The following is a 12,500-nucleotide window of genomic DNA, read 5'->3' on the forward strand; positions in this document are numbered from 1 at the left end:
GTGAGCTTCTGTGTTTTTCCTTTGAGGATAGGGAGGAACATGTAATTCACAGTTTTTGTTTCTTCTTTAGCCCCCAAGATGCCCAACCTTTAGCGACTGAGGAGGTCCTTATGAATGAACATCCATGACCCACTTTCCCCTGCTTCATCTCCACAGTGATAATTTACACGTTCTCTGCTCCCGGTGTTTTACTTCTTATTTATATTTTACTATTTTCTTGGATAGAATCCCTGCATGTAGATGGAGACTGGATAAATAGCTCAACAAACAAAATAACCAAATTCATAATCTGTGGTCAAGAGGGAGCTACCCAAACATAAATCATTATAGTACAATGAGCTGGATCCGTAGCAACCTTCCAAAAACGGCACTGAAGGAGTCCAGAGAAGGAAGCAACTAACTGCCCAAGTGAGTCAGGGGATGCCACAGAGAGAGAGACAGTGTGTGTGTGTGTCTGAGCCAGGACTCAAAGATTAATTGAAGTTTTTCAGACAGAGACAGTGAGGAAAGGTAAGAAGAGCCTGGAGTGTTTGGGAAATGGTACGTCCTAGGTCCCTGGAACACAGGGTACAAATGTGTACAAAGGAAGGCAGAGATAAGCAGGAGGGAGCTTGGTCCAGGTTCTGAAGCAAGTTAAGCTTCATGTCAAAGATATTTGATGCTCTCATCTTAGAAAAATATGTGCCTGAATCAGGGAAAGAAAAAGTAATTTTATTATTTTTTTAAAAAAGAAGGCTTAGCTCTTTTTTTTCAAATATCAGGGTTATAGAGAACTTTTCTGATCATCTTGGGCTCTAAGTCAACTTCCTCATTTTGGAGATTTGAATTTCAAGGCACAGAGAGGGGATGATCATTACTCAATGTCAGGCAAAACGCTTAAAAGAGCCCCCGTCTGTTTTCTCCTAGTCCAAGATTCCTTCCCATTAGCAATAGCCTTTGTTTTCTGCTGTTGATAACTGTCAGATCTAGGACAGAGTGACCCTTCTAAAAGATGCCTAAGTCCCTTGACCCCAGGCTGACCAGGCATCCAGGCAGAACCCGGGTGGTGAATTCGACCCTCCTCTGATTTAGCCCCTCACCATAGTGCAGTGGGATCCCCTCCTGTCTGTACCCACTCATCTCCCCAATCCTCATACCTACCTCTCTACTTCATTTCAATCTACTTTATCAAGTACAATTTAGATGCAATAAAATTATACTTTGCCATGTGTATAGTTTGATTACTTTTAGTGTTCAATGACTTTGGCTTTACACTGACCACAATCCAGAAGCAGAACATTTGCCACTCCCCAGAAACTTCCTCTTGCTCCTTGACAATCCATCTCTCCCTTTACCCTTGGCCCCAGAAAACTACTGGTGGGCATTTTTTTTTTTTTGCTATAAATTAATGTACTATTTTATAATTTTATATAAATGGCTTCATAGACCATGTGATATCTATATTTGCTTGACTTTTTTTACTCCATGGAATTGTTTTGAGATTCACCCAAGTTGTGTTTATAAATAGATTATTTCTTTTTATTACTGCTGATAAGTGTTCTATTGTATGGAGCTCTTCATTCACTCACTGATCAACATTTGCATTGTTTCCCATTTTCCACTATTGCAAACAAAGCTGCTTTGAATATTTGACTACGTCTTTTTGTAGACATATGCTTTTATTTCTCTTGCGGAGATAACTTGAAGAGGATGTTATAGTGTATGCTCACCTTTTATAAAAATTGCTGTTCTCCAAAATGAGTATATGACTTAGCAGTATATGAGAATTCCTATTAATTTCACATCTTTACCAACATTTGTTATTGTTAATCTTTTTCACTTTATCCAGCCTAGACAGTTTATAATGGTATCGCATTATTTTTAATTTGTAAATTTCTGGTAACTAATGAGGTTGAACATTTTGCCATGTGCTTTTTCATGAAGTGTATTTTCTTTTGTGAAGTGTCTTTTCAAGCCTGTTGTCAATTTTTAAATTATCTAGTTTTGAAGTTCTAATAGTTCTTTGTATATTCTGCATTCAAGTCTTTTGTCAAAAACAGGCTTGCAAATATTTTCTCTGTGGTTCATGTTTTAATTTAACTGTGTCTTTTAAAGAAAACATTGTGCTTTTTTAAAAATGTTGATAAAATCATGCTGGGCGATGTGGCTCATGCCTATAATCCCAGGACTTTGGGAGGCTGAGGTGCTTAGCCATTTGAGGTCAGGAGTTTGAGACCAGCCTGGCCAACATGGCAAAACCCCCTCTTTACTAAAAATACAAAAAAAAAAAAAAAATAGCCAGACACGATGACACATGCCTGTAGTCCCAGCTACTCAGGAGGCTGAGGCAGGAGAATGGCTTGAACCTGGGAGGCAGAGGTTGCAATGAGCCAAGATTGTTCCTGTGCACTCCAGTCTGGCCAACAGAGCAAGACTCCATCTCAAAATAAATAAATAAAAATAAAAAGTTGGTGAAATCTAATTTCTTTTTCTTTATGTTTTGTTCTTTTAGTGATCTAAAAAGTATTTGTCTTCTTAGATCCCAGAGTCACAAAGATTTTTTATTATGTTTCCCTTCAAAACTTTTAGTGTTAGCTCTTTCATTTAGATCAATCACCCATTTTAATTAATTTTTTTGTGTACAGTGTGGGGTAAGAGCTGATGTTTGTTTGTTCATTTGTTTCCTGTCAGAGATGTTTCAACCATCATTTGCGGAAAAGATTCCCCTTTCTCCAATGAATTGAAATCTTTGTCACAAATTAATTGGCAATATATGTGTGGGTTTATTTCAGAACTCTCTATCCTGTCTTGTGATCTGTATATATAACCTTTACTGATACTGTGATATCATGATTATTGTAACTTTATATTAAGTCACAAAATCAGGCAGGATAAATCTTAACTTTATTCTTTTTTTTAAACATTGCTTTGTCTATGCTAGGTTATTCACATTTTTATATAAATTTTAGAATCAGCTTATCAAAATCTATTTTTAAGAAAAGCCTATTAGAATTTTTATTTCAATTGTATCTATAGAGAAATTTGAGCATAATTTACATTATAACACTATTTATTCTTCTTCTGATCCATGAACATAGTATATTTCTCCATTTCAGTATTTTTAAATTTCTCTCAGTAATAGCTTATGGTTTTCAATGCAAAGGATCTGGCATATCTTTTGTTAAATTTGTTTTGTTTGTTTTTTGTTTTTTTGGGGGTTTTGATGGTATTGCAAATGGAACTTTTTAAGGTTTTAAAGTGGTTTACTGCATGTATGTATTACACATAAATATAATACAATTAATTATTATTAGTTCTAATAGCTGTTTCTTAGATTCCGTAGAGTCTAGAGCATTTTCTGTGTAAGCAATTAAATTATCTGCAAATAGAGAATCTTTCACTTATTTCTTTATTATTATTATTATTATTATTTTTTGTATTGCAATTGCTAGGATTTCCAGGACAGTTATGAATAAAAATGAGAGTGGATATGCTTAGCTTATTCCTAAGATTAGAGAAAAAGTGTTCAATACTTCACTATTAAATGTGTTGTTAGCCAGAGTTTATTCATAGATGACCTTTATCAGATCGAGGGAGTTCACTTTTAGTTTTTGCCTAACTACCTCTTCAACTCAAGGCTCCAAGGAAAAATGGTGTTTCTTATGAAAAGGATGGCTCAGGTGCTGAGTAGTGCTGAGCAATCAACTATGCAGAAGCTTTAAAAAGAAGCAAGACTTTCCTCAAGAAAAAATCCTCAGCTTTCCAGATCTGGGATGGACTCTGTCCATAAGCTACTGATTGAGCTTATCATAAATCAGGGCTAATTTAGCCTGTCATAAATGATCATAAATCATTTGACCCATTATAAATCATTTTGATTGAGGATTGAGAACATCTTTAACAGGAGGTAACCTTTTGTTATGCTCTGGTTTCAGGGTCAAAAAATAGCTTTAAAAAATACTTTTTTTGTATCACCTAAGACCAATTAGAATGGCCGCTTTAAAAAAAAAAAAAGAAATTAGCACGTGTTAGTAAGGGTGTAAAAGCAAATTCTTGTGCACTCTTGGTGTAAATGTACAATGGTGCAACCACTATGAAAAACAATGTCAATTTCTTGAAATATTAAAAATAGAATTACTATATGATCCAGCAATTCTATTTGCAGCAAAACACCCAAAATAATTGACAGTAGTATCTCAAAGAGGTGTTTGTATACCCATGTTCATAGCAGCATTATTCACAATAACCAAAGATAAAAATAACCCAAATGTCTATCAATGCTGAATGAATAACAAAATGTGAAACATACACACAATGAAATATTATTTAGCCTTTAAAAAGGAATAAATTCTGATATATGCCACAACCTTGATCAACCTTTAAAACATCATACTAAGTGAAACCAGTCAAAGGGCCAAATACTATATTATTCTAGTTATATGAGGTACACAGAATAGTAAAATCCATAAACACAGCAAGTGGAATGGGGATTGCCAGGGGCCAGGGGAAGGTGAAAATGGGGAATTGTTGTTTAACGAGTACAGAGTTTCAGGTTTGCAAGATGAACAGAGTTCTGGAGATTGGTTGCAAGACAATGTGAATGTATTTAACACTATTGAATTGTACACTAAGAAATGGTTAGGATGGTTTATTTTATGTTATATATATTTTACCATAATGAAAAAAATATCATCACACACTGGGTCCTATTTTGGGGAGGGGGTGGGGAGGGGTAACATTAGGAGATATACCTAATGTAAATGATGAGTTAATGGGTGCAGCACACCAACATGGCACATGTATACATATGTAACAAATCTGCACGTTGTGCACATGTACCCTAGAACTTAAAGTATAATTAAAAAAAAAAATTTAAATGGTTTTTGTCTCTTGACCCAATATCTACATTCCAATCCATCCTCTACCCTCCTTCCCCCAGTCACTGTCCATTACCTTGACCCTAATTCCTTTTGTTTTGTTTTGTTTTTGTTTTTGTTTTTGTTTTTGTTTTTGTTTTGAGACCGAGTCTCACTCTGCCTGTCGCCCAGGCTGGAGTGCAGTGGCGCGATCTTGGTTCACTGCAAGCTCCACTTCCCAAGTTCACGCCATTCTCCTGCCTCAGCCTCCCAAGTACTAGGACTACAGGTGCCCACAGCCATGCCCGTCTAATATTTTGTATTTTTAGTAAAGACAGGGTTTCACTTTGTTAGCCAGGAATGTCTTGATCTCCCAAACTCGTGATCCACCCGCCTCGGCCTCCCAAAGTGCTGGGATTACAGGCATGAGCCACCACGCCTGGCCAGACCCTAATTTATTTTCTTTAGTTACATTGGTTCATTCTTCTATTATCTGTCAGACACATCAGAATATATGCTCCACTATGGCAACAGTCTTGTCTTTCCAGATTTAGAGAAGTGCCCAGCTTATAGAAGATACTCAATAAAATGCACTAAATAGAGCCTTGAATCCAGAAAATCTCAAAAATCAATGTGAACTCCTTTTCACAAGAATGGGGTAAGAGGACTTCTCTATCTCACTGCCACACCAGAACCGAAAGCAAACAGACCTGAACTTAAATCTCAGACTCACCACTTTTGACCTCTGTGACTTCAAACCAGTCACTTTATATCCCTAAGTCTCAACTTTTCTTCCCATGAATAATGAAGATAAAAACACCTGATATCTATCATAGGATGATAATAAAATACACAAAGGCATATTTATAAGTCTTTAGTAGACTATAGTCTTTGGAGCCCAAATGACTACATTCAGTCAGTGTGTCCCAAGAGTGAAACTGGCCTCTGACTTGTGTCACAGGAGATAATAAGTTCAATTGTCCCTGCAACTAATCAGGGTATTTTGATGGAATTGGGGTGGGATAATCAATTCTGATAAATTGCTTGTATTTATTAGCAAGATGTTGTCTATGTAATCTATAAAAGGTTCATGCTTCCAAAATACAATCTCTGCTCTATTTTCACTAATATGCATTGATCACGCAAGCTGGCAGATTTAAAGAACAAGCTCCAGAGAAAGCATAATCAGAACTAGTGAGCTTATTAAACGATGCCGATGTACAGACTAACATCTGAGCAGAACTTTAGTGTCTCTCCATTGTCTACAGGATCCAGTGTAAACTTTTTGGCCCGGCATTTTTTATTTATGACCATTCGTAACCTGGTTCTAACAATCTAATCTAGTTTTCTGCCCTCCCCACCCAAGACTCAAGACCCAACTCTTCACCCACTCCCTTAACACATACACAGACACACACCACAATTTTTGGTCTGGCTGCAAGCCACTAAAACCCATTATTGCTCTGTACTTTTTGTGTCTATGTTCTTTATTCTTTGCAAGGCATACATACCCTTTGCAAATGTATCTGCCTAGCAAACACCTACTCATTGTTAAAGACCAAAATCAAATGTTCTCTCCTTTGTGAAAACTCTCAAACCTATCCATAAGAAAATTTGTTCCTTCCAATGTGTTCTCACAATCCTTTATACAGCTTCAATTGCAACACCTTTTACATTGTTTTGTGATAAACCATTTGATTCCTTTCTTCCTTACTGACCATAGACTCCAAGAGTCTTACTCATTTTTGTATTTGATATTCTTATATTGCACAATGCCTAGGTCACAGTAGACATTCAGTAAATCTTCTTTTGAAAGGAAGAATAAATAAATTATGAGTAGATAGATAGATAAATGGATGGATGGATACATGACTACCTATAGTAATGGTCTGGAGTTTCAGCGTCTTTCTTCGTGGCATCTGTGTAAACCCATTCTCAGAGACACACCTCATATCTGATGTTTGGGGACCATCTACTTTGAGAGTTTTATATCTTGAAATAACCATTGATTTTTCTTCCTTTGTTTGGCCTTTCAGTCCCAATGCTATTGGTGTTCATCAGACGGATAGGAGGAAGAAGGGTGAGAGAGCTTTTTAAGAACTCAAAAAGTCAAAATCAGATCATTAGGGATGTAGATATCTCCAAATTTTTCCTGGATTCCTCTGAATAATCACCATGTTTTTAACCTTAACTCTGCTGTCTGTCTTGGTGACAATTCCTTTCCTGCCCATAGAAATGGAAGAAATCTGTCCCCTCTGTTCTTCGACCCCTACCACTAGGACTGGGGTTCTGGAAGGATTCTAATATTATCAGAATTGAATATGATTCTGTTTCCTATTTGGGGTAAGGAAGTAGCATGGCGAAAAGTAAATAATTCCATGTTTAGAATCTGTGACCTGAACTAGAGTCCCTGCTCTCCTACTTAATCACTGGACAAGGCCATAACCTGCCTTAGCTTTAGTTTTTTCCTCTGAAAATGGAGGCAATATTATCTACCTTGAAAATAAAAATATAATCATCAAAATCCAGGAAGTCAACAGAAAGACCTCACTCTAACTACAGCAAAGTTTGTGCTTAATGGCTTGGCTCTTTTCTTCTCCTCTCCACTGCTCCAAATCACATCTTTATGCAGAATACCTTGATTTCTGCCTCTGCTTTCTGCCTCTTCATTGCCTATCACTTGAAGCCTTTTGTCTAGCCAAGTGGAGACCTTGAGAATCCATGGCCAAGGATCGGGGAGCCTGGAGGAGTGTCAGGCAGGAGAGCACTGAGAATAGGGAGGAAGAGTCTCCAACACTCTGCAAGATATGGGGGCATGAAGGGTTACTTTATATTGTTTCATTGGTTTATTTGTTTTGAATATGTAGCCTATGTAAAGCACCTGGCACAACAGAGGTGGTCAAAAAACTGTAGCTATGATCATCAGTGTCATCATATGAAAACAAGAGAGCATACACCTCCACAAACATAACAGGTGAGCATGTGGCAGAGCAGGAAAGGTGCTGAGATGGCAGGTGAGTATTTGAACTTTGATTTCAACAAAACATCTTTCCTGGTTTACTGTGTTCACAAACCCAACCACTCAGCAACCCTATAAGGGGGCTGGGGTGAAGCTCCCACAGACGCTCGTTATTTTAAGTTTATAAAGATCAGATATCATTGCTTATCAAGTTCCCTAATGCACACCCCAACTCACGTGCACTGCTCCCAGAAACCTTGACTCAAAGTCAGCAAGATTTGAAACACAACCAAGGCTCAGAGAGAAGAAATGTCTGGGTTTTGTATCTTTGGGGATCAAACATTCCAAACTCTCTCTCTTTCTGCTTTTGTTCAATGAAGCAGAGGAGATTTCAGCAGTTCTGCCATGAAATTCTACCAACCTTTCAGACTTAAGTTGAGACCAATTTAAATAAATTAAGTGAAGGAAACAGAATATGTTGCTTACCTTCACTCATTTCCTTATTCACTCATTCACCTATATATACTACCTTCATTCCTATACTCTTCCATCCATTGCCTACTTAACATTTACTAAGCCCCTGTTGTTTTCCAGGTATCGTAGATACAAAGATGAACAAGCCAAAATTTCTGACCTGAAAGAATTCCTATCACATTAAAACAGCAAATATTAATTTATTTTTGTATAAAATAATTATAGAGAACCAATTATGTTTCTGTTAGGATCCTAGTCTCTGTAATAGAATGCCAATTATAATAAACCTGTTATCTGACCTAATGGAACCAACACTTTAGTAAGGGAAAGAGATTTTAAAAAGTAAACCAAAAAGTAATAAATACTAGTTGTGATCTGTGCCATGAAAACAAAAACCAGGCAGAGAATAATGGAGGAGGGGTTTCTTTAGACCGGATGCTTAGCGAAGGCCTCCGTGAGAAGGTGAGTACATTTAGTCTGAGTCTTGAAGGATGAGTAGTTGCTAACATGCACAGAAAGGGAAGAAAGAGCAGGCTGTATAGAGGGAATAACAAAATCAACAGTGTCCCCGATTCAGGAAATAACTCAGTGTGTCCTAGGAATTGAAAAGCAAACAAACAAAAGGTCAAGATGTATGCAGGGTAACGAGAAAAGGGAACAGCTCATGCTGCCTCTGGTGGACCACAGTAGGGCACCTGTAATTATTCTAGGGGTCGAGAGGGGTCTGTGAAAGGTGTTAAGCAGGCTGGTGGCGTAATCGCTACTATTGTCTCATGGTGAATAGATTAGAAGGCTGCAGGGGACACCTGCTAGGATGCTACAGGAAAAGTTTCAGTGAGCGATATTATAGGTTTGGACTAGAAATGGGGGAAAGTGTGCAGATCCAAGATACATTTTGGAGCCTAAACTTGCAGGTTTCTTGCTGGATTGGATGAGGTGTGCAGAAGGGGTAATGAGAAGGAGATTCAAAGATGACTTTCATAATCCTGGAATGGCCAACACGCAGATGTAGGTGTCAGGGTTCCATTTATTTAGTGGTCGGGTGGGGGAGGGTATTGAATCAATCATCCCACTGACATGCTAATTTGAGATGGCAGTGAGACAACCAAGTAAATATGAGAGCATGCAGTCAGGTGGACGAGGCTGGAGCTCAGTGAAGCCTGAGCTGAAGACTCACGCTGGATCGGGAATCATCAACACTGATAGCCTGACCTGGGTGCAGTGACAGACGACAAGTAAGCCAGTGGGGCAGAGGAGAGAACAGGGCCCAGCTGCAAAGCCCGAGGCAGAGGAAAGTTACAGAGGAAGTAGGAAGAGCCCAAGAAGGAGCTAGAAAACGAAAGCAAATGAGATGGAAGAAAGCCCAAACTGGAGGTGCTGATGGGGAAGCCAGGAGAGAAGAGGATTTCAGGAACGGGGAGAGGTCACCTGTGAGGGACAAAGGTACCAGGGCTCACCAGTTGGAAACATACAGGCTTCCCAGGGTGGTGCAAGCAAGCAGTTTCCTGTGTCTTATCACGCAGAGGTAGCTGCAATGGAAAGGGTTGGTGCCCATGTGCAGGCTAATTTACAAGCAGTGATATATGTAGAAAAGTTTAGAGTTTCTAGGTGATGTGTGATGTGCTCCCTTAAGACAGCCGGTACTTGTCAGGCAGCATCAGTGGACGCATAGCGTCTAGAACGAGGGAGGTGATGCTCTTTCCTGCTTACTCTGTCACGTTCTGTTTCTCTGAGCTTGGAGAGGAACAATAACCACCCGGGGTTGTTGGGAGGAATGACTGGGATTGGAGGGAAGCTGTCCTGTGAGGACATGCACCACGGCAAAAATAAAGAAGTGAGAGTGTTTATCCCAAAGAAAAGACCACTTAGAGAATATAATTGGTTCCTTCAAAAAGCTTAAGGACTTTTAAAGAAAACCAATCATGTGAAAAACAAGGCAGGCACCCTGTGTAGCCCCAGAAGGTTGATGGGAGTAAATTACATAGTGAAGATATCAGCTTAATATAGGAGGACTTGTCTTAATGATCAGAGCTGCCCAACACAGGGGCTGAAAACTACAGCTGGCTGGCCAATCTGCCCTGCCACCTATTTTTGTTGGTCTAGAGAGCTAAGAACGGTTTTAATATTTTGTAATGGTTGGGAAAAAGCAAAGGAAGAAGAATATTTTACAGCACATAAAAATTATATGGAATTCAAATTTCAGTGTCCATAAGTAATGTTTTCTGAGAACACACCTACACCCATTTGCTTTCATGTTGTTTATGGCAGCTTTGCACTACAGTTGCAGAGTTGAGTACTTGTGACAGAAGCCATACTATCTGAAAAGCCTGAAATATATTTACAATCTGACCCTTTCCTGAAAGTTTGTTAACCTCTTTTCTTGGCAGTGGTTCTCAGAATCACCTGGAAGCTGGTTAAAACCCAGTTTGCTGGACCCTCCCTCAGAATTTCTAACTCAGCAGCTCTGAAGTGGGCCAAGAAGTTGCACCAAGTCTCCAAAGGATGCTGGTGGCTTTGATCCAGGGACCACACTGCTCAAGAGGCGCTCATCACATGAAGAGTCAACTCATCTCCATGGAGCCTGTGTTCCCTGCAAGCCCATACTCTCCCCGAGGGCAGGAACTTCAGCTCTGCTTTTTTCCACAATGGGATGATGCTGGAGACTTCCTAAGTATTTGTTGAATGAATTAATGAATCCTGTTAATTATTTTGACTTTTTGATCTTTGAGGACTTTCTAATTTTCCCTGATTGCAGGGGAAATGCTCTAGGAAAGAAGATCCAAAGGAAAGGAGAAAAGAAAACAAGAGAACAAAAGAAGGGGGAAAAGGAAGGAGCTCTTTTCACAAAGCAAGACTTTTTAGTATTGCCTAGGGGTGTCCTTGTGCCTCTGCTTCAGTGTTCAAAGGTATATAATATTCTCTTCGGCTTTCCCAGTCAGTTTGAATGAGGGAGATTGTAGGCAGGAGGGTAGACTGCATATAACACTCCTCACTCCAAAGACCCAGCCCGTGGCATAATGATGCTTTGTGTCTCTATAATGACCTTTGGATTCTGAAGGTATTATATATGCATATCTATTTTTAATGATCTGATGTATTTCTCCCAATCTCTTTTGTAGACATTTTATTTTCTTATTAAGATTGTGTTCCACCGATAATTTTATGTCCTTTTAAATTTAACATTGGCTCAAAATATTTTTCCTATGACATTATAAATTCTATATAATAATATCCTTTTTATACAGAATATTGTCTCATGTGTACATACCATAATCTGTTTAGCTACACCCCTGCTGTTAGATATCTATGTTTCTCCTGCCACTCATGCTTTTCCTGGTTGTTCTGCTATTATCTTCACTGCCATGTGAATCACTATTAGCCAATTCTCCTTCTGATTTTGAAAATTATTCTTTAGAATAGAGGTTCACAAAAAAAGGCTATCAAAAAGAAATAGAAGAAATAAAATGTTAAAGTCATAAGGGACTACCTTGCTACAACTCTGTGCAAGTAAATAAGAAAAAATAGATAAAATAGGCATTATAGAAAAAACACAACTTACCAAAAATAATACTTACAAAGACAGAAAGTTTGAACTAACCATTTTTCTTAGAGAAAATAATGAATGCTAAAGAACTCCCCTACAATAAAAACACCAACCTGAATATTTTTACACAGGAATTCTATCACATTTGCAAAAATCAAGAATCCCAACTGCTCCTGAAACTATTTTACAGCACAGAAAAGCAAAGAAAATCCTCCAGTTCTTTTCTATAAAGAATGTGTCATTAAAACCAAAAACTAACTGCATCAAAAAAAGAAGACAGATCAATCTTACTAAAGAATATCAGAGTGCCAGGTGCAGTGGCAGGTACCTGTTGTCCCAGCTACTCAGGAGGCTGATGTGAGAGGATCACTTGAGCCCAGAGATAGTGTGCTGTAAACGTATTTGTGAATAGCCACTGCACTCCAGTCTGGAAAACATAATGAGACCTCATATCTTCAAAAAGTATATACATATATCAAATAAAGCATTAGCAAACAGAATCTGTCAGCATAAACAAATAATTAAAAAAAAAAAACAACAGTGGTTTTCCTGGCATGTCACATCCAGGAATGCAAAGATGGTTCAACACTAGGAAATCTCTCAATAGAACCCATCATTATAGCTAAGGAGGGAAAAAAATGACACACTTATCTTCCATTTACTAACTATATCTCAAATTCACCACTCA

This window comes from Mandrillus leucophaeus, unplaced genomic scaffold (genome assembly GCF_000951045.1).
Source record: "Mandrillus leucophaeus isolate KB7577 unplaced genomic scaffold, Mleu.le_1.0 Scaffold122, whole genome shotgun sequence".
Taxonomy (NCBI): Eukaryota; Metazoa; Chordata; class Mammalia; order Primates; family Cercopithecidae; genus Mandrillus; species Mandrillus leucophaeus.